This window comes from Triticum urartu, chromosome 2 (assembly GCF_003073215.2).
Source record: "Triticum urartu cultivar G1812 chromosome 2, Tu2.1, whole genome shotgun sequence".
NCBI lineage: Eukaryota > Viridiplantae > Streptophyta > Magnoliopsida > Poales > Poaceae > Triticum > Triticum urartu.
In genome coordinates, this window is record NC_053023.1 from 546,674,395 (window position 1) to 546,693,160 (window position 18,766).

General features: G+C 47.3%; 1 pseudogene; it reads left to right on the forward strand.

The window, feature by feature from the left end:
• The first annotated feature begins 1,408 nt into the window (after window positions 1-1,408).
• LOC125537254 lies at window positions 1,409-2,843 on the forward strand (annotated as a pseudogene).
• The last annotated feature ends 15,923 nt before the right edge of the window (window positions 2,844-18,766 follow it).

Consider the following 18,766-nt stretch of genomic DNA (forward strand, 5'->3'; position numbering starts at 1 on the left):
TCCTGCTGCCGCACCGGACGCCTCCCAGCGAGATCCGCGAGCAGCATCAGTCGCATCCCATCTCTGCCACAGCTTCTCTCGCCATGACCCTCCACCGCGAGAAACGGTGCATGGTTGTTGCAATGAGGAGGAGAAATCAGGGCAGAGATTGAGCCTTTATATATAGGAGCAATACTGCGGTGGATCGAACAAAAACGAACACGTAAACGACGTCTCTATATGGAACGATGGGGACCCCAGCTCTCCACCCCTCCCCACACCGTGACGCAGGCCGCTCCGGCCGCGGCGGCCACCAAATCCGGCCATTATGGCCGTCAGCTGCGCCTCCAACCCCCCTTTCCCGCCTTGTCGAAATCCCTCGCCGCCCGCTGGAGCCTCGCTTCGACCTGGCGGCTCCTCGCAGCCCCCCTCCCCGTGGTCAGCGGCCTCGACGGCTGCGGCGTCAGATCCAGCTTCAACGCCGCGAATCCTGCAGCGCGGCGGTCCATCCAAGGTCGGTGCGCGGCTCGACCGCCGGATCTGGGGGCGTCCTCCGATGAGGGCCGGGCGCGCCTTAAATCCGTGGTTGTTCGCCCCTCCCCCTCGGCCAGTCTTTCCTCTTTGGGCCAGGCCGGCCCGGTGGAGGTGGGTTGGACGGTGGTCAAATCCCGGAAGAATGGGAGGGCAGGCTCCCGCTCGGCGGATCGAAGCGGGCGTGCTTCGATCTCGCGTTTGGACCGGCGCAGATCCTTCAATGCCGCTGCTGGGAGGGAGGTCTTCTTAAGCCAGTTCAGAGGTAAATGTTTCCGCTGCCTCAGTAAGAGCCACCGCCGTGTTGACTGCCGGGATCCCCTCCGTTGCATCATTTGCAAGCGCGCTGGGCATTTTGGCAAGGAGTGCCCGCAAAATCCAAGAAACGGCGGCCCAGGTGGGGCTGCCAGTGCTCGCGTGAAGTTCGCGGCGGAGTGCAGAGCTCCGGTCCGCGACCGTGTCGTCTTCCCGCCTCCGCCTCCGCCTCCCCCCTGCACCCATCGCAAGCCTTGGCCTCTGCGACCCGGCTAGGCGGCCGCGCGAGAGCCGCAAGGTCGTCGTGGCCTCTCCGGCGTTGGAACTTGAGGAGCACGTCCTGCGCCAGCACGCGGTCACCCTGACCGCCGCGGACCGCTCGCACTCTACCACCCCCGCGGCGGTGGGCAAGGTCATCCTCAAGCAGATCTCTACCCCTCCGCACCTGCTCCGCGTCACTGCCCACCAGCCTGAAGCCTTCCTCGTCCACTTCGACCTCCCTGCGCACCGGGACAACGCCGTGCGCCGCGGCGTCATCAAGGTTGAAGGCTGCAAGTACTTCATCAGAGCCTGGAACGAAGACGACCACACCGCGCTCCTCAAGTTCCATCATCACGTGCGCATTGTGGTGGAAGACCTGCCCATGCAGTTTTGGTCGCTGCCGGGTGCGGATGAGGCGTTCGGCGACATCGGCCGCGTCGACCGGCTCGATTCGCGCACCCTGGAGAGGGGGCACACCAGGACCTTCGCGTTCTGGCTCTGGGTCTGGGACGTTGCCCACATCCCCACCAGGCGCACGCTCTGGGTGCTCAAGCGGGGTGCGGGCCGGGCGGACGAGATCATCGGCCTCGCCCTCGCGGATCGCCGCATCCCCCCGCCACCCGGCGTCCGGCGCTATGACCTGCTGATCCATGTCGACCTGCTGGAGGATTGGTCACCCCTCTCGCTGCGCTCGTCTCACTCCGGCCAGAGCGGGCTGCCTTCCTCGGACGAAGACGACGACTGCCCCTTCCCGCGCATCGAGCCCGGCACTTGGGTGGCGCGTGTCGAAGACGGGCAGGGCGGGGCCCGCAGCAGGGCGTCGCGCGTCGGGCCTGGGGGCTGTGGCCCTGTGCTCGGTGGGGGCGCTCGCGACCACGAGGAGGATGGTGGAAGTGGCGGTTCCGGCGCAAGCCATTCTTGGAAGGATCGCCTGCTTGGTCGCGGCTGCCATGCCAGGGGCTGCGACGGAGACGTGATCACGGAAGCGCACCGCCGCCGCAGCAGATCGCCTGCCGGCCGCTGCCACGCGGCTGGCCGTCATGGCCGCCCTGCCACTGGGAGGGCATCTGGCACTCTAGTCCTGCGCATCACCACGCCACTCCCCCTCCGCTCGGCCCCCCAGCGACGGAGGTTGACCGGTGGCCCAGTTCTTCTCCTTCTCCGACAACGGACGTGCCCTCTCTCCGCCCCCGCGCATAGACTGCATTCAACTAGAGATGGAGAACGCCATTCAGGAGGCGCTGGTCACCCCTCTGGATTTCGAAGATGGTGGCCACTCGCCTTCTCCACCCACCGCCAAGCCTGCCGAGCTGGAGAGCCCGAAGATGCTGCCGTGCCTGCTGCCCTGCATCGCCTCCCCTGCAGCAGCGACGGTGGGCTTCCAGATGGACGCGGTCATCCAGCAGGTGGGCTCCATGCAGATCGGCAGTAGTCAGGCGCATGCGGCCGAGCTGTTTGCAGCGGTCCCACCTCCGATCCTCCCAAGCCAGCCTCCTCGTCCTCGCCACTCCGCTCCGCCCAAGTCCAGGGCTACCTCCGCCCCCTCCCGTCGCAGTGCTCGACAGGCAGCAGCTGGCATCTCCACCCCGGTGGCGCAGAGGGCGGTGCTGCGCCTAGTTCAGGAGCTTGGTGAGCTCGGCCCCAAGGACAAGATGACTCCGAAAGCGGCTGCGCAGATCATGAAGCGTTTCCAGGAACCCCTCTCCGACGGCGACATCGTTGCAATCGCCAAGCTGACCGGCCTCGACCAGGAAGCTCTCAAGATTGCCGCGGGCATGGCGGGGATCGCCGATGCAGAGGAGCTCATGCAAGTCTGATCATGTCTGTAGTATTAGCAGTAGCTAGTCTCCGCCAGCGGCTGGTCCTAAACCAGCTTGAGTTAGGTCTAGTCTTCATGTGTAGTTCTTCGATGTTGTGGTTTGATCATCGACGACGGGGTTTTGGGGCTATTGGTGGCCGTCGTCGCCCCTGGTGCTGCTGTAAGGTGTCTCCGTTTTGTGTTAGTAAAATCTTTAGTTGGTGGAGCAGATTTAGTTTCTTCGATGTATGATGGCAATTTAGTCTTCATGTCCTGGAACGTCAGAGGTTTGAACTGTCCGGCGAAGCGCACGGTTGTCAGCGACGTAGTTTCTTCTCATAGGGTAGCGGTGTTATGCCTACATGAAACCAAAATCGATTCTTGGACGACGGCGGTAGCTTGTGAGATAGGCGGCAGTAGATTACAGGGATCTGTAGTGCTGCCTACGATCGAGACCAGAGGTGGAGCGGCGATTTTCTGGGATAAAGATGTAGTCGACGTAGTTTCTCACTATTTGGGTGGCTTTTCCATCACGGCAAAAGTGCGTGAACTGAGCTCGGGGCAGCATTTTTGTATGACCACGGTCTATGGCCCGACAGACGACACGCAGAAAGAGAATTTTCTTGCGGAAATAGCTGCTGCTGCCCCTCCTTCTGGTGAACCGTGGATGATCAACGGGGATTTCAATATGATCTATCAAGCTAGAGACAAGAGCAATCCAAACATAAATAGGAGAATGATGGGAAATTTCCGCAGAGCCATAGACCAAGCTGTACTCAAGGAGATCAACTGCAAAAATCGGCGTTTCACATGGAGTAATGAAAGGGAAAACCCTACCCTCTGTAGCATTGACAAAGTGTTCTGCAACGCAGGCTGGGAAGATTTGCACCCCGATCATCTGTTGTTTGCTGCCTCAACATCGTTCTCCGACCACTGTCCTCTGGTGCTCACTGCAGTGGACACGCCAGCATGAAAATCTAGGTTCAGGTTCGAAAATTTCTGGCCTAAGTTTCCACACTTCTCGGAAACAGTCCTTCATGCCTGGAAAAGGCCAGTGCCACACGACTGCCCTTTTGTCCGAATCAAGAAGAAGCTCGAGCGGACTACGGCTGATCTGAGATCTGGAGCAAGGCCACTTTTGGAAAAGCGAAAATGCAGCTGCACATCGCAAACGAAGTGATACGCCTGTTAGATGTGGCTCAAGAAAGCAGAAGGCTCACGACTGCAGAGTTTCATCTGAGAAAGCAACTCAAGCTAAAAGTGTTAGGGCTGGCAGCCATTGAAAGGGCCAGGCGAAAAGAAGCTTCAAGGATTACCTGGCTGCGCGCGGGAGATGCAAACACCAAGCTTTTCCATGCAAAAATGAGAGCCAGAAGAAGAAAAAATTTCATACATTCTCTCAGGGAGGGTGGCTCGGAGATTTTCGAGCATGCAGGGAAAGAGAGGATCCTTCATGACCATTTCACCAAGTTTTTGGGCAAGCAAGATGATCGGCAAAACACCCTCAATTGGGAGAGGCTGGCTATCCCCACAATCGACCCGCAAGGCCTAGACTCACCGTTCTCCATGGCGGAGGTTTGGGCAGCTATCATTTCCTCCCCCAACAGATAAAGTACCCGGGCCTGACGGTTTGACGGGACAATTTTACCGCTCCTGTTGGCACATCATTCAGGAAGATGTCATGGCTGTTTTTCACAAGTTCCATCATCTGGCAGGGCAAAACTAAGTGCTTCTGTAATAAGGGGAACAACCACTGGAGCAGAATTACCCTAGATACTTGGTAGATGAGAAGGCTGGCAAGGTCGATAGAAGTATATTGGATATACATTGTGTTAATGTGTACTATACTAGTACTCCTAGTAGCACCATGGTATTATATACCGGTTCAGTTGCTAAGTGTTAGTAAACTCGAAATAAAAGGCTGCGGGGTAAACGGAGACTAGCTAAAGGTGAGCTGGCGATATGTGTTGGAAGTTTTTCCCAAGCTTGATGTGATCAAGCATCGCACGCTCCCTCTACCATCGAGATTGGTGTTTGCGTTGAGCATAGACATGATTGGATTATGTCTATCGCAATATGGTTATTCATTCAAGAAGAATAATGGTTACTCTGTTTATTTGAATAATACCTTCAATGGTCTTGCACCTAAAATGAATGGTTTATTGAATCTCGATCGTAGTGATACACATGTTCATGCCAAAAAGATATAAGATAGTAATGATAGTACCACCTACTTGTGGCACTGCCACGTAAGTCATATCGGTATAAAACGCATGAAGAAGCTCCATGTTGATGGATCTTTGGGCTCACTCGTTTTTGAAAAGTTTGAGACATGCGAACCATGTCTATTGGTGTATATGCATGAAGAAACTCCATGCAAATAGACCGTTTGGACTCACTTGATTTTGAATCACTTGAGACATGCAAATCATACCACATGGGCAAGATGACTGAAAGCCTCGTTTTCAGTAAAATGGAACTAGAAAGCAACTTGTTGGAAGTAATACATTTTGATGTGTGCAGTCCAATGAGTGCTGAGGCGTGTATTGGATATCGTTATGTTCTTACTTCACAGATGATTTGAGTAGATGTTGAGTATATTTACTTGATGAATCACGAGTCTGAATTATTGAAAGGTTCAAGTAATTTCAGGGTGAAGTTGAAAGATCGTCGTGACAAGAGGATAAAATATCTATGATATGATCATAGAGATGAATATCTGAATTACGAGTTTGGCACAAAATTAAGACATTGTGGAAATTGTTTCACAACTAATACAGCCTGAAACACCATAGTATTATGGTGTGTCCGAACATCATAACTGCACCCTATTGGATATGATGCATTCCATGATGTCTCTTATCGAATTACCACGATAGTTTATGGGTTAGGCATTAGAGACAACCACATTCACTTTAAATAGGGCACCACGTAATTCCGATGAGATGACACCGTATGAACTGTGGTTTAGAGAAACCTAAGCTGTCATTTGTTAAAAGGTTTGGGGCTGCGACGCTTATGTGAAAAGTTTCAGGCTGACAAGCTCGAACCCAAAGCGGATAAATGCATCTTCATAGGACACCCAAAACAGTTGGGTATACCTCCTGTCTCAGATCCGAAAGCAATAAGGGATTGTTTCTAGAACCAGGTCCTTTCTCGAGGAAAAGTTTCTCTCGAAAGAATTGAGTGGGAGGATGGTGGAGACTTGATGAGGTTATTGAACCATCCCTTCAACTAGTGTGTGGCAGGGCACAGGGAGTTGTTCCTGTGGCACCTACACCAATTGAAGTGGAAGCTTATGATAGTGATCATGAAACTTCAGATCAAGTCACTACCAAACCTCGTGGGATGACAAGGGTGCGTACTACTTCAGAGTGGTACGTAATCCTGTCTTGGAAGTCATGTTGCTAGACAACAATGAACCTACGAGCTATGGAGAAGCGACTGGTGGGCCTGGATTCCAAAATGGCTCGAGGCCATATAATCCGAGAGAGGATCCATATATGAAAACAAAGTGTAGACTTTGGAAGAACTACTTGATGGTCGTAAGGCTGTTAGGTACATATGGATTTTAAAGGAAGACGGACAATGATGGTAAGTATCACCATTAAGAAAGCTCGACTTGTCGTTAAGATGTTTTCCGACAAGTTCAAGGAGTTGACTACGATGAGACTTTCTCACTCGTAGCGATGCTAAGAGTCTGTTGAAATTATATTAGCGATTACTGCATTATTTATGAAATCTTGCAGATAGGATGTCAAAAACATTGTTTCCTCGACGATTTTCTTGAGGAAAGGTTGTATGTGATACAACCGGAAGGTTTTGTCAATCCTGAAAGATGCTAACAAGTATGCAAAGCTCCAGCAATCCTTCTAAGGACTGGAGTAAGCATCTCGGAGTTGGAATGTATGCTTTGATGAGATGATCAAAGATTTTGGGTGTATACAAAGTTTATGAGAAACTTGTATTTGCAAAGAAGTGAGTGGGAGCACTATAGAATTTCTGATGAGTATATGTTGTTGACATATTGTTGATCAGAAATGACGTAGAATTTCTGGAAAGCATATAGGGTTGTTTGAAGAGTGTTTTTCAAAGGAAGACCTGGATAAAGCTGCTTACATATTGGGCATCAAGATCTATAGAGATAGATCAAGATGCCTGATGGTGCTTTCAAAGAACGCACACCTTGACATGTTTTTGAAGGAGTTCAAAATAGATCAGTCAAAGAAGGGGTTCTTACCTGAGTTGTAAGGTGTGAAGTTGAGTAAGACTCAAAGCTTGACCACGGCAGAATAAAGAAGAAGGACGAAGGTCGTCCCCTATACTCTTGTCATAGGCTCTATACGGTATGCCATGCTGAAGTACCGCACCTGATGTGTGCCTTGCCACATGTCTGGCAAGAGTGTACAAAGGTGATCTAGGAGTAGATCACCAGATAGCGGTCAAAAATTATCCTTAGTGGAATAAGGAAATGTTTCTCGGTTATGGAGGTGATAAAGAGTTCGACATAAAGAGTTACGTCGATGCAAGCTTAACACCTATCCGGATAGCTCTGAGTAGAGATACCGGATACGTATAATGGAGCAATAATTTGGAATAGCTCCACGTGGAACGTGGTAGCAGCATCTACGACATAAAGTTTTGCGAAATACATAGGGATCTGGATATGGCAAGACCCGTTGACTACAACCTCTCTCACAAGCATAACATGATCAAACCCAGAACTCTTTGAGTGTTTATCACATAGTGATGTGAACTAGATCATTGAGTCTAGTAGACTCTTGGATGTTGGTCACATGGCGATGTGACCTGTGAGTGTTAATCACATGGCGATGTGAACTAGATTATTGACTCTAGTGCAAGTGGGAGACTGTTGGAAATATGCTCTAGAGGCAATAACAAATTGGTTATTATTATATTTGCTTGTTCATGATAATCGTTTATTATCCATGCTATAATTGTATTGATAGGAAACTCAGATACATGTGTGGATACATAGACAACACCATGTCCCTAGTAAGCCTCTAGTTGACTAGCTCGTTGATCAATAGATGGTTACGGTTTCCTGACAATGGACATTGGATGTCGTTGATAACGGGATCACATCATTAGGAGAATGATGTGATGGACAAGACCCAATCCTAAGCCTAGCACAAAGATCGTGTAGTTCGTATGCTAAAGCTTTTCTAATGTCAAGTATCATTTCCTTAGACCATGAGATTGTGCAACTCCCGGATACCGTAGGAGTGCTTTGGGTGTGCCAAACGTCACAACGTAACTGGGTGGCTATAAAGGTACACTACAGGTATCTCCGAAAGTGTTTGTTGGGTTGGCATGAATCGAGACTGGGATTTGTCACTCCGTGTAAACGGAGAGGTATCTCTGGGCCCACTCGGTAGGACATCATCATAATGTGCACAATGTGATCAAGGAGTTGATCACGGGATGATGTGTTACGGAACAAGTAAAGAGACTCGCCGGTAACGAGATTGAACAAGGTATCGGGATACCGACGATCGAATCTCGGGCAAGTATCGTACCGCTAGACAAAGGGAATTGTATACGGGATTGATTAAGTCCTTGACATCGTGGTTCATCCGATGAGATCATCGTGGAGCATGTGGGAGCCAACATGGGTATCCAGATCCCTCTGTTGGTTATTGACCGAAGAGTTGTCTCGGCCATGTCTGCATTACTCCCGAACCCGTAGGGTCTACACACTTAAGGTTCGATGACGCTAGGGTTATAGGGAAAGTATGTACGCGGTTACCGAATGTTGTTCGGAGTCCCGGATGAGATCCCGGACGTCACGAGGAGTTACGGAATGGTCCGGAGGTAAAGATTGATATATATGAAGTATGGTTTTGGCCACCGGAAGTGTTCCGGGCATCACCGATAGTGTACCAGGACCACCGAAGGGGTCCGGGGGTCCACCGGGAGGGGCCACCAGCCCCGGAGGCTTGCGTGGGCCATAAGTGGGAAGGGACCAGCCCCTATGTGGGCTGGGGCGCCTCCCACCAAGGCCCAAGGCGTCCTCAAGAGGAGAGGGGGCAAACCCTAGGCGTAGATGGGCCCTAAGGCCCACCCTAGGTGCGCCCCCTCTCTCTCCCCTTGGCCGCCTCCCAGATGGGATCTGGGGGCTGCCTCCACCCCTAGGGAGGGAACCCTAGGTGGGGGCACAGCCCCTCCCCTCCCCCTATATATACTTGAGGTTTGGGGCTGCCCAACACATGTGATTTGCTCTCCCTGTTGGCGCAGCCCTACCCCTCTCCCTCCTCGTCTCTTGTAGTGCTTGGCGAAGCCCTACTGGAGTCCTGCGCTCCTCCACCACCACCACGCCGTCGTGCTGCTGCTGGATGGAGTCTTCCCCAACCTCTCCTTCTCCCCTTGCTGGATCAAGGTGTAGGAGACGTCACCGGGCTGTACGTGTGTTGAACACGGAGGTGCCGTCCGTTCGGCACTAGGATCATCGGTGATTTGGATCACGACAAGTACGACTCCATCAACCCCGTTCACTTGAATGCTTCCGCTTAGCGATCTACAAGGGTATGTAGATGCACTCTCCTTCCTCTCGTTGCTAGATTACTCCATAGATTGATCTTGGTGATGCGTAGAAAGTTTTGAATTTCTGCTACGTTCCCCAACATGGACATGCTGCTATACCTGCTCCGCAGATTTGGGGAGGCTACGGGACTGAAACTGAACCAAGAGAAATCTTCAGTCATCCCAATAAACTGCGGTGATGTTCAGTTATCGGAAGTTTTGGAAAACTTTGGAGGGAAGCAGTCCAACTTCCCAACCACATATCTGGGGCTCCCAATCTCTCCAAGGAAGCTGAAGCTGGTGCATTTTCAGTTCATTATCGACCGGATCCGCTCTAGGCTGGCTGGATGGAAAGGAAAACTGATGAACATGGCCGGTCGGCGTGTACTGGTGCGCGCAGTTTTGACAGCCTTGCCGGTTTTTGCTATGACAGTTCTAAAAGTGCCGAAAAAAATCCTGAAAGAGGTGGACAAGGCTCGGAGGCAATTCCTATGGGCTCAAGATGAAAACTTAACTGGCGCCAAGTGCAAGGTAGCCCGGGGAGATGTTTGCCTCCCGCTAGCCAAGGGGGGGGGCTCGGGCTGCTCGACCTCTGTCGTTTCAGTACTGCTCTTAGGCTGCGCTGGCTGTGGCTTGCTTGGCAGCAGCCGCGGAGACCCTGGATGAGCTTTCCACCCCATGTGACAATGAAGATCACGAGCTGTTTTCATCTGCTACCTCGGTGCAGTTGGGCAACGGAAAATTGGCGCCCTTCTGGACTAGCAACTGGATCGGATCTTCCACGCTGCACCGTGAGTTCCCGGCTCTGTTCCACCATTCAAGAAGGAAAAACAGGACGGTTGCAGATGCATTGACAGAGGACAAATGGGTGCGAGATCTCCGACATGGAAACACTGCGGAGATTGCCCTGGAGTTCCTGCAAATGTGGAGGAAGATTCAGAGGGCGGGCATCGTGCTTTCCTCCGAGGAGGACAAGCTCAGCTGGGTCGCCGGAGCGGGAGGCGGCTCTTACTCGGCCAGGGCTGCGTACAATCTTCAAATCAATGATGTCCCTTCCTCGGGGATCAAAGTAGCATGCTGGAAGGCTTGGGCGCCAGGCACAGTGAAAATCTTCGCCTGGCTTCTCCTCAAGGACAGATTATGGTGCAACGATCGCTTGCAACGTCGAGGATGGCCTAATGGGTATTTCTGCACCTGTTGCAACAGAAATTTGGAGAGTTCCACACACCTTTTCTGGGACTGCCCTTTCGCTCGATCAGTCTGGCAGACGATGTCTTCTAGATTTGGCTGTGCAGCACTGAAAGAGGAGCGGGAATCAAACCACAGCTCTCTTAAACACTGGGAACGGATCGTCGCCATGACGCCCCAGGGCTGCAGAAAGGGCTTCAAGACAATGTTGCTGTTGATCACCTGGGAGCTATGAAAAGAGAGAAACGCATGTGTCTTCAGGGGAAAAAACTCCACAGATGGAGGATGTTCTGCGAGCCATCAGGAGCGCGCTGGAGCTCTGGCGGCTTGCTGGTGCAAGATGTCTTGAGCCCCCATTCAGGGAAGATGTAGCGAGATAATACCCTTAGCTTCTTTTAGTTTGGAAAGTTAGATCTCTCAATTTCTGGTAAACTATGATCACTTGATCATCCTTGTATTTCCCGTTGCTTTCTTCTAAATCAATGAAGCCGGTGACTCCGGATCTTTCAAAAAAAATGGAACGATGGAAGCGGCACCGATCAGAAGCAGCAACAGCCTCTGGATTACACGATCGAAGGGAGATTGGCTTTTTCACGGTAAGCGGCACAAAGAACGCCGATGCACGCCACCACACGTCAATCCTAAGGAAAAAGCCCAGAAAGAGAAGGAAGCCTGCACACGTACGCATCCACCGAAGAAATCTCAGGCGGCGAAGTCAACGGGCCATGCTGACCCACAGGCAACTGAATTCGCTAAGCGCACAATCCAATCGATACACATGTTAAGAAAATTTTGAGCGACGATCTACAGCCACCATGTAATTCTACACGGTCATATCCCAATTAAATAGCACGTGCCACATCCAGAATTCACCATGGGTCATTTTCATCCAAGTGTATTAATATTAGAGCGAAAACCTTGCCGGATATAGAGGCATGGGTATGTCCATCTTTGGAGGCGGCTGCGGCAGCTCACCCTTTGCGAGGTGCTTGATGGGACCTCCTATTTGGCACAGTGCAGGCCGCGAAAACGTGCCCTGCCCTTTTCAAATTTTAAAAAAATGTGAATTTTAAAAATAAATTCAAGAAACCATAAAATACTCATGAATCCATAAAAAAATCATGACTTCAAAAATAGTCCGGGAAATCATAAAATGTCCGTGGATTAAAAAAAATGTTTGGGGTTGTGAAAATATGTTTGCATACTTCAAAAAATAAAATGATATGGATAAAAAGTTCATAATTTGAAAAATGTTTGGATATTCAAAGAAATGTCCATGCCACTTTTCAAAAATGTTTGTCAATATCAAAAATTGTTTGCGATTCAAAAAAATCTCAGTTCCAAAAAATGCTTGCGAATTTATAAAAACTGTTCACATATTAGATTAAATGTACAAGTTTCAGAAAGCAATGTTCATGGAATTGATATATTGAGATTTCCCAAAAAGTTTGAGAATTTGAAAAATATTCATGATTTCAAACAATGATCTCGAGTTTCCAATAAATGCTCATTATTTCAAAAAACAAATGTTCGTGAATTTGAAAATGGGATTTAAAAAATGTTCACTAATTTCAAAGAAGTTTGCAAAATGTAAAAGAAAATGGAAAGATAGAAATAAAAAAATAAAAAAATGAAATGGAGCATAAAAATTAAAACAAAGGAGAAAACAAAGGCTTAGAATGAAAAAAGGAAAAATAAAAAAACAGAAGATATAAATAAATAAAAAAACATGCCAAAATAAAATAATTTAAAAATGGGTTCAGGGAAGGTTCTACAACCTTTCTAAAACTGGTGGAAAACAATGTCAAAATGGGCCAGCCCATACACGGGACATCCATGGGGTGCGTGCTAGGTCGCTACACAGCGACCTACGCGCCAAATAGGAGTAGCCACACAAGACACCCTCTCTTCAGGATGGACCTCCTCCGACATCTATTGGGCTGGTCTTGTTACCTCGTGTGGTTCCATTTCGCCACGATCTCGTATGTAGCGTACTATGCGCTAGGGAACCAACCAACGTCCAGTCCGATTTGGTGCATAGGTCGCCAAATAGTGACCTAGCGCGTACCCCCCGCTTCCCGCAAAGCTTTATGCTAGGTATACTTTGGGCTGGCCACACTAGCTCCATTCCAGTTTTGGGATGGTTTTAGAACTTTCCCAAGCTAGGTTTTTCTTTAGGTCTTCTTCTGTTTTTTAATTTTTTTCTTTCCTTTCTTTTTTCATTTTCATTCTTTATTTTTATTTTCGTGTTTGATTTTTCTTGTTTACATTTTCATTTTCTTATCATGTTCTTTTTAATTCATTTTCTCTCCTTTTCATTTTCCTTTTCTTTTTAACTTCGCTAACATCTTTTCAAATTCATTAGCATTTTTGGAAATCATGAAAATTTTATGAATTTGTGCATATTATTGTGAAGCCGCGAACATTTTCCAAATTTATAACTAATTAGTGCACATTTTATAAAATCACAATCATTTGTTGAATTTGCAAACATTTTTATGTAACTGTGAAGAATTTTTTGAATCGGCATACTTTTTTTGAAATTAGGAAAAAAAATTGAAATTTTTGAACACTTTTTTCTTTTGACGAACATTTTCTGAAATGCGCGCACATTTTTCCAATTCATGTGTTTTTTCACGAATATTTTTGGAAAATTTCATGAACATTTTTCGAATTCATGAATTTTTATTTTTGCGAATAAAATTCATGAATATTTTTTGACTATGCAAATATTTTTTATTTCCCAAATATTTTATTCAAAATCCTGAACAATTTTTTGATTCACAAATATTTTTTGAATACGTTAACATTTTCAGATTTCCTGAATATTTGTTTTTTCAAAAACAAGAAAATATTTAATATGCGAACATTTTTTTGAAGTAACATACATTTTATTATTTCTTGAACATTTTTTCTTCAGAATTCACAATCTTTTGAAATCCCAAATCATTTAAAGAAGAAAAAAAAGAACATTTTATGATTTCGTTTTTTGGCCTTTTAGTTTTTGCCTGGTTTTTCATAGGTTTTGGAGCAAAAAGTTTTTCTTTGCAAAGCAAAGTTGTGCTTCTTGTAAAGGAAAAAAATATGTCCTTTCATGAGAAGCACCAATTAGCTTCTTGTGGAAGCACATATTTGCCTCCATGAGAAGCATAGTTGTGCTTCTTGAAAAGGAAAAAAAAGTGTGCTTTCACGAGAAGCACAGATTTGCTTCTGCAAGAAGCACAACTCGATAATATTAGCCGTTGGGATGGTCGGAGAAAAACATATTTGGGCAGGATTGAGATTCTTCTAAAAAAACTAAACCTGGGCTGGTCATTTGTAAAAAAATTGGGTTGGGTGTGTTGTCGCAAAAACAAAACTTGGGCTGGCTGGGCCACATTAGAGTTGATAGATGCCCTAAAAAGTCGATACCTTTCTTCGTCCCAGATGTCTGTTTAGGGAACCTGTTGGGTCCTACTCACAAGGGAATATGTTGGACTCGTAAAATAAAAAGTAGGGAATATGTAAAAAACTTGGGTAACTGAGGACTCGAACGAGAAGAACATGTGGTGGGGGGTTTAGAGGGATAGCATGGGACGCGCTTTACGGGAGGGCGGGTGGAGCACATGTTGGGAAACGTTGCATGGAAAACCAAAAAAATTACGCACACGCAAGATCTATCCATGGAGATGCATAGCTATGAGAGGGGAGAACATCTTCATACCCTTGAAGATCACTATACGAAAGCGTTTATCAACGCGGTTGATGTAGTCGTACACCTTCATAACCCGTACCGATCAAGTATCAAACGTACGGCACCTCCGCGTTCAGCACACGTTCAGCTCGATGACGTCCTCGCCTTCTTGATCCAACAAGAGGGGGGAAGTAGTAGATGAGTTCCGGAAGCACGACGGTGTGGTGACGATTGGTGATGAAGAACAATCTCCGCAGGGCTTCGTCAAGTACTACAGAAACTAGACGGAGGATAAACTAGAGGGGACGGGGTTGCCGGCACACGGCTTGGTGAATCTTGATGTATTCCAGGTGCTAGCCCTGCCCCTATACTTATATGTTGAGCCCTGGGGTCGTAACTTGGAGAAAGAGCCTCCTCAAAGTCAGTTTTGCCCGCAAGGAAGAGTCCTTCTCGGACTTCAGGACCAGACGTCATGGGCCTCGGCATCTGGCCCAGGGCCAGATGCCAGGGTCCCCAGCGTTTGGCCCCCTAGCCTCCGCAAAACTCCTTTTACACCGACCTAAAGCCCCGTGGGCTTTACCCCTTGACTTAACCATATCATCCTATATATCAATCTTTGCCTCTGGACCATTCCGGAGCTCCTCGTCATGTCCGTGATCTCATCCGGGACTCTGAACAACATTCGGTCACCAACATACATAACTCATATAATACTATATCGTCAACGAACGTTAAGCGTGCGGACCCTACGAGTTCGAGAACTATGTAGACATGACTGAGACACCTCTCCGGTCAATAACCAATAGCGAAACCTGGATGCACATATTGGCTCCTACATATTCTACGAAGATCTTTATTGATCGAACCTTCATGACAGCATACGTAATTCCCTTTATCCATCAGTATGTTACTTGCCCGAGATTCGATCGTCAGTATCTTCATACCTAGTTCAATCTCGTTACCAGCAAATCTCTTTACTTGTTCCGTAATACATCATCCTGCAACTAACTCATTAGTCACTTTGCTTGCAAGGCTTCTTATGATGTGTATTAGCGAGAGGGCCCAGAGATACATCTCTGATACTCGGAGTGACAAATCCTAATCTTGATGTATGCCAACTCAACAAACACCTTCAGAGATACCTGTAGAGCATCTTTATGATCACCCAGTTACGTTGTGACGTTTGATAGTACACAAGGTATTCCTCTGGTATCCGGGGACTGCATAATCTCATAGTCAAAGGAATATGTATTTGACATGAAGAAAGCAATAGCAATAAACTGAACAATCAATATGCTAAGCTAACGGACGGGTCTTGTCCATCACATCATTCTCCTAATGATGTGATCCCGTTATCAAATGACAACACATGTCCATGGTTAGGAAACCTTAACCATCTTTGATAAACGAGCTAGTCTAGTAGAGGCTTACTAGGGACACGGTATTTGTTTATGTATTCACACATGTATTTAAGTTTCCGATCAATACAATTCTAGCATGAATAATAAATCTTTATCATGAATAAGGAAATATAAAATAAAAACTTTATTATTGCCTCTAGGGCATATTTCCTTCAGCACTGCAAGCACTTTCTTGCGTATGACCATGTGGATCCTCCTTGGTGATAACCCACGGGTGTAGAGAATCGCAGCAGTCTTCGAGAAAACTAATACAACCTAAATTTATTAATTCGACACAAGAGCGCCAAACAATACTTCTAAGATTTAGTAGTTAATGAGTCAATTCAACCACACCTGAGACAAGTACTTGCTTGCAAAAACTATAAGTGGCATCGACAATATTCTGAATGACCTGGTGTACGTAACAAAGCACTTTAACGATCATGGACGACAACGACAAGCTCCGGTAGCGGACATGCTCATGGACTGTTCAACGATATGTGTCAACCAAATCCGCAGGTTAATTTCTACCACATATGCATTTATAGGCCCAATTTTAGGATGGTAGTCTCATTGTGGTGCATGTTCAGGACTCCTTCATGATAGGTTAGATAAAATGACAGTCATGATCCTCCAAATTTTTGTGATGGGTGATCAATATTCGCCCTTGTTTGATATTAGGCAATCATCGGGTACTCAAAAAAGAAGGTAGAGGCAGTCAGACATCATGAAATGTGTACACATCCAATGAAGATATGTTGTTGTGTAAAGCTTGGTTGACCACAAGCATGGATCCTATATATAGAGCTGAGCAAAAGGGCTCGAAGTATTGGGCAAAAAATCATGCATGGTACTACATGGAACCGCATCCAATCCATACTGACTACATTGAGAGCTCTCCCCAAAATAGATGGGCCGCCATCTAAGAGTATGTGAACAAGTGGTGAATAGGCATCAAATGGCAATGGATCCCAAAGCCATGTAAGTTTTGTTTGCTCATTTTTCTTTCTTGCTTCATTTCTTGCATCATGTTGATGTGTGATGTTTGCTTGCTAGATGAGGTTGGCCGCCGCATTGTATCGTCAATGTGAGAAGAAGCCATTCACTTTGTCACATTGTTTGTTGGAGCTGGATAGGAAACCCTCTTTGAAGATCTCAAGAACCCATGAAGAATAAGAACAACAACAATGATGGGTCAAGCTCCTACCAATATGTTGGATTGGATGACGACGATGACCAAGGTGAACGGGCGGCTAGGCTTGGAACCATGATACAAACAATCCACAAATTTAGTTGATAGATTGATTCTTTACATAATTTTTTGCATTATATGTTTCTCGCCTACATCTTGAATTTTTTTACTTCAAACTATTCATTGTGTCAATCGTCTTGCTTGAATACATACTAGTTGGCCAACTAAATTTGTAGATTGTCTGTATTGTGGCTTTGGTTTTCTGTTGAACTAGCTCGGACAGATGGACGGAGGATGGCCTTGAAGCCACTTTCCCCTTGCTTGTCAATGATGTAACAATGATGGTGAATAGAAAACATGAGCTTTGAGATGTAAAAAGAAAGTGCATGCTGCCCCTACGAAAAGAAGTGTATGATGTGGTTCCCTAAAAAAGTCGGTGTTGTGGTTTATGAAATACTCCATCTATAAAGAAATATAAGATCATTTAGATCACTAAAGTAGTGATCTAAATTCTCTTATATCTCTTTCTTGATGGAGTATAACATGACCATTTTGTACTTTAGATGTGAAGTTTTTAAGCAGTTTCATGCTGGAATTTAGTCTATTTTGGGACAGCCCAATAACTATTTCAGAAATTCCTAATAAACCCTAGAGGCCCACTTAGCCCACCCGTGTAAGGCAAGGGATACTACTAAAGTTTAGTCCCACATTGCTAGTTTAGTGGGAGTTGGACCTCCTTATAAGGGAGGTTCTTTCCCCACTTGTATGAGCATGCGAACAAGAGGGACATCCACGCGTGCTCCTCCGCAGCCCGCCTCGCCACGCCTCATCACAACGCGTCGTGGGTTGCGGGAATGAGCCGAGCCGATGTCTAAATTTTTGCCACGCACGACGGGTATACAAAAAGTCACACAGACGCTGAAGAGATTTTTGCGGTAGTGGAGTTTTAATGCGAACAGTGCAGCCCTTCGGCTGCTGGCTGTTCTCTTCATCTCCGTCTCTTCCTTTCACCTTCCGTTGCTACCCTCTCGCCTCTCTCTCCTGTGCCTATAAAAGGGAGGTCGCTCCTCTCCAGAGATGCACACCAGAAGATCCTCTTCCTCTCGCCACAAAGTTCCCGAGCAATGCTGCTACGATCTTCCCCATCCCGGCTTGCGGCGTGCACCGTAGGTCAGGATAGTAGGCCTCCGAAACTCCACCTCTTTGAGTCCTGTATGAGAGAAGGGTGATAAGGTTTTTGCGGAGCGCTCAGCGCGACTACTGACTTCTTCGTCACGGACGCCCCGGACTCCGACGACTACTTCCCCGACGACGACTTCTTCCCCGACGTCGACAACCTCGTCGAGGACATGGCTGGCGAGGACACCGACCCCAAGACCAGTGCTCCTGATCCCGTTCCGTACGTTCTCATACTCTTTATGTTAGAGGTTCTACCACAACTTCTTGCTCTAGTGTCTATTCTAGATGTGTTCTGGTCTAGTTCATATATGCAGATGCTATTTGCCTTCTCTCTGTCAGTTTGCATGACTTACTTTATCTCTGCTATATTAGTCATGTGTTATCTAGTATTTCCATTAATAAAATTATTCGGTAAATTGCTCATATTTCCAACAATCCGAAAACCTTATTATAGGCAATTTACCCCGATTGGTTTTGCTGATTCCATGTGACCTCTTATGTTTGAGGGTATCCACTATAAGAGGTGGTGAGAGTCGTTCTATGGTTTCAAACCATGAGCTGCTATGACGCCACTCTTGGCAAACCTGAAGGAGAATATGATGCTCAATAGGAACAAGCTTTTCAGAAAATGGATACCCTGTTTAAGGCTGCTCTTTTGAGTGTTCTTGGTAAGAACATAGTTGATGCTTATGCGTCAATTGATAATGGAAACAATATGTGGGACGCACTCGAGGCCAAGTTTGGGGTCTTGGATGCTGGCACTGAGC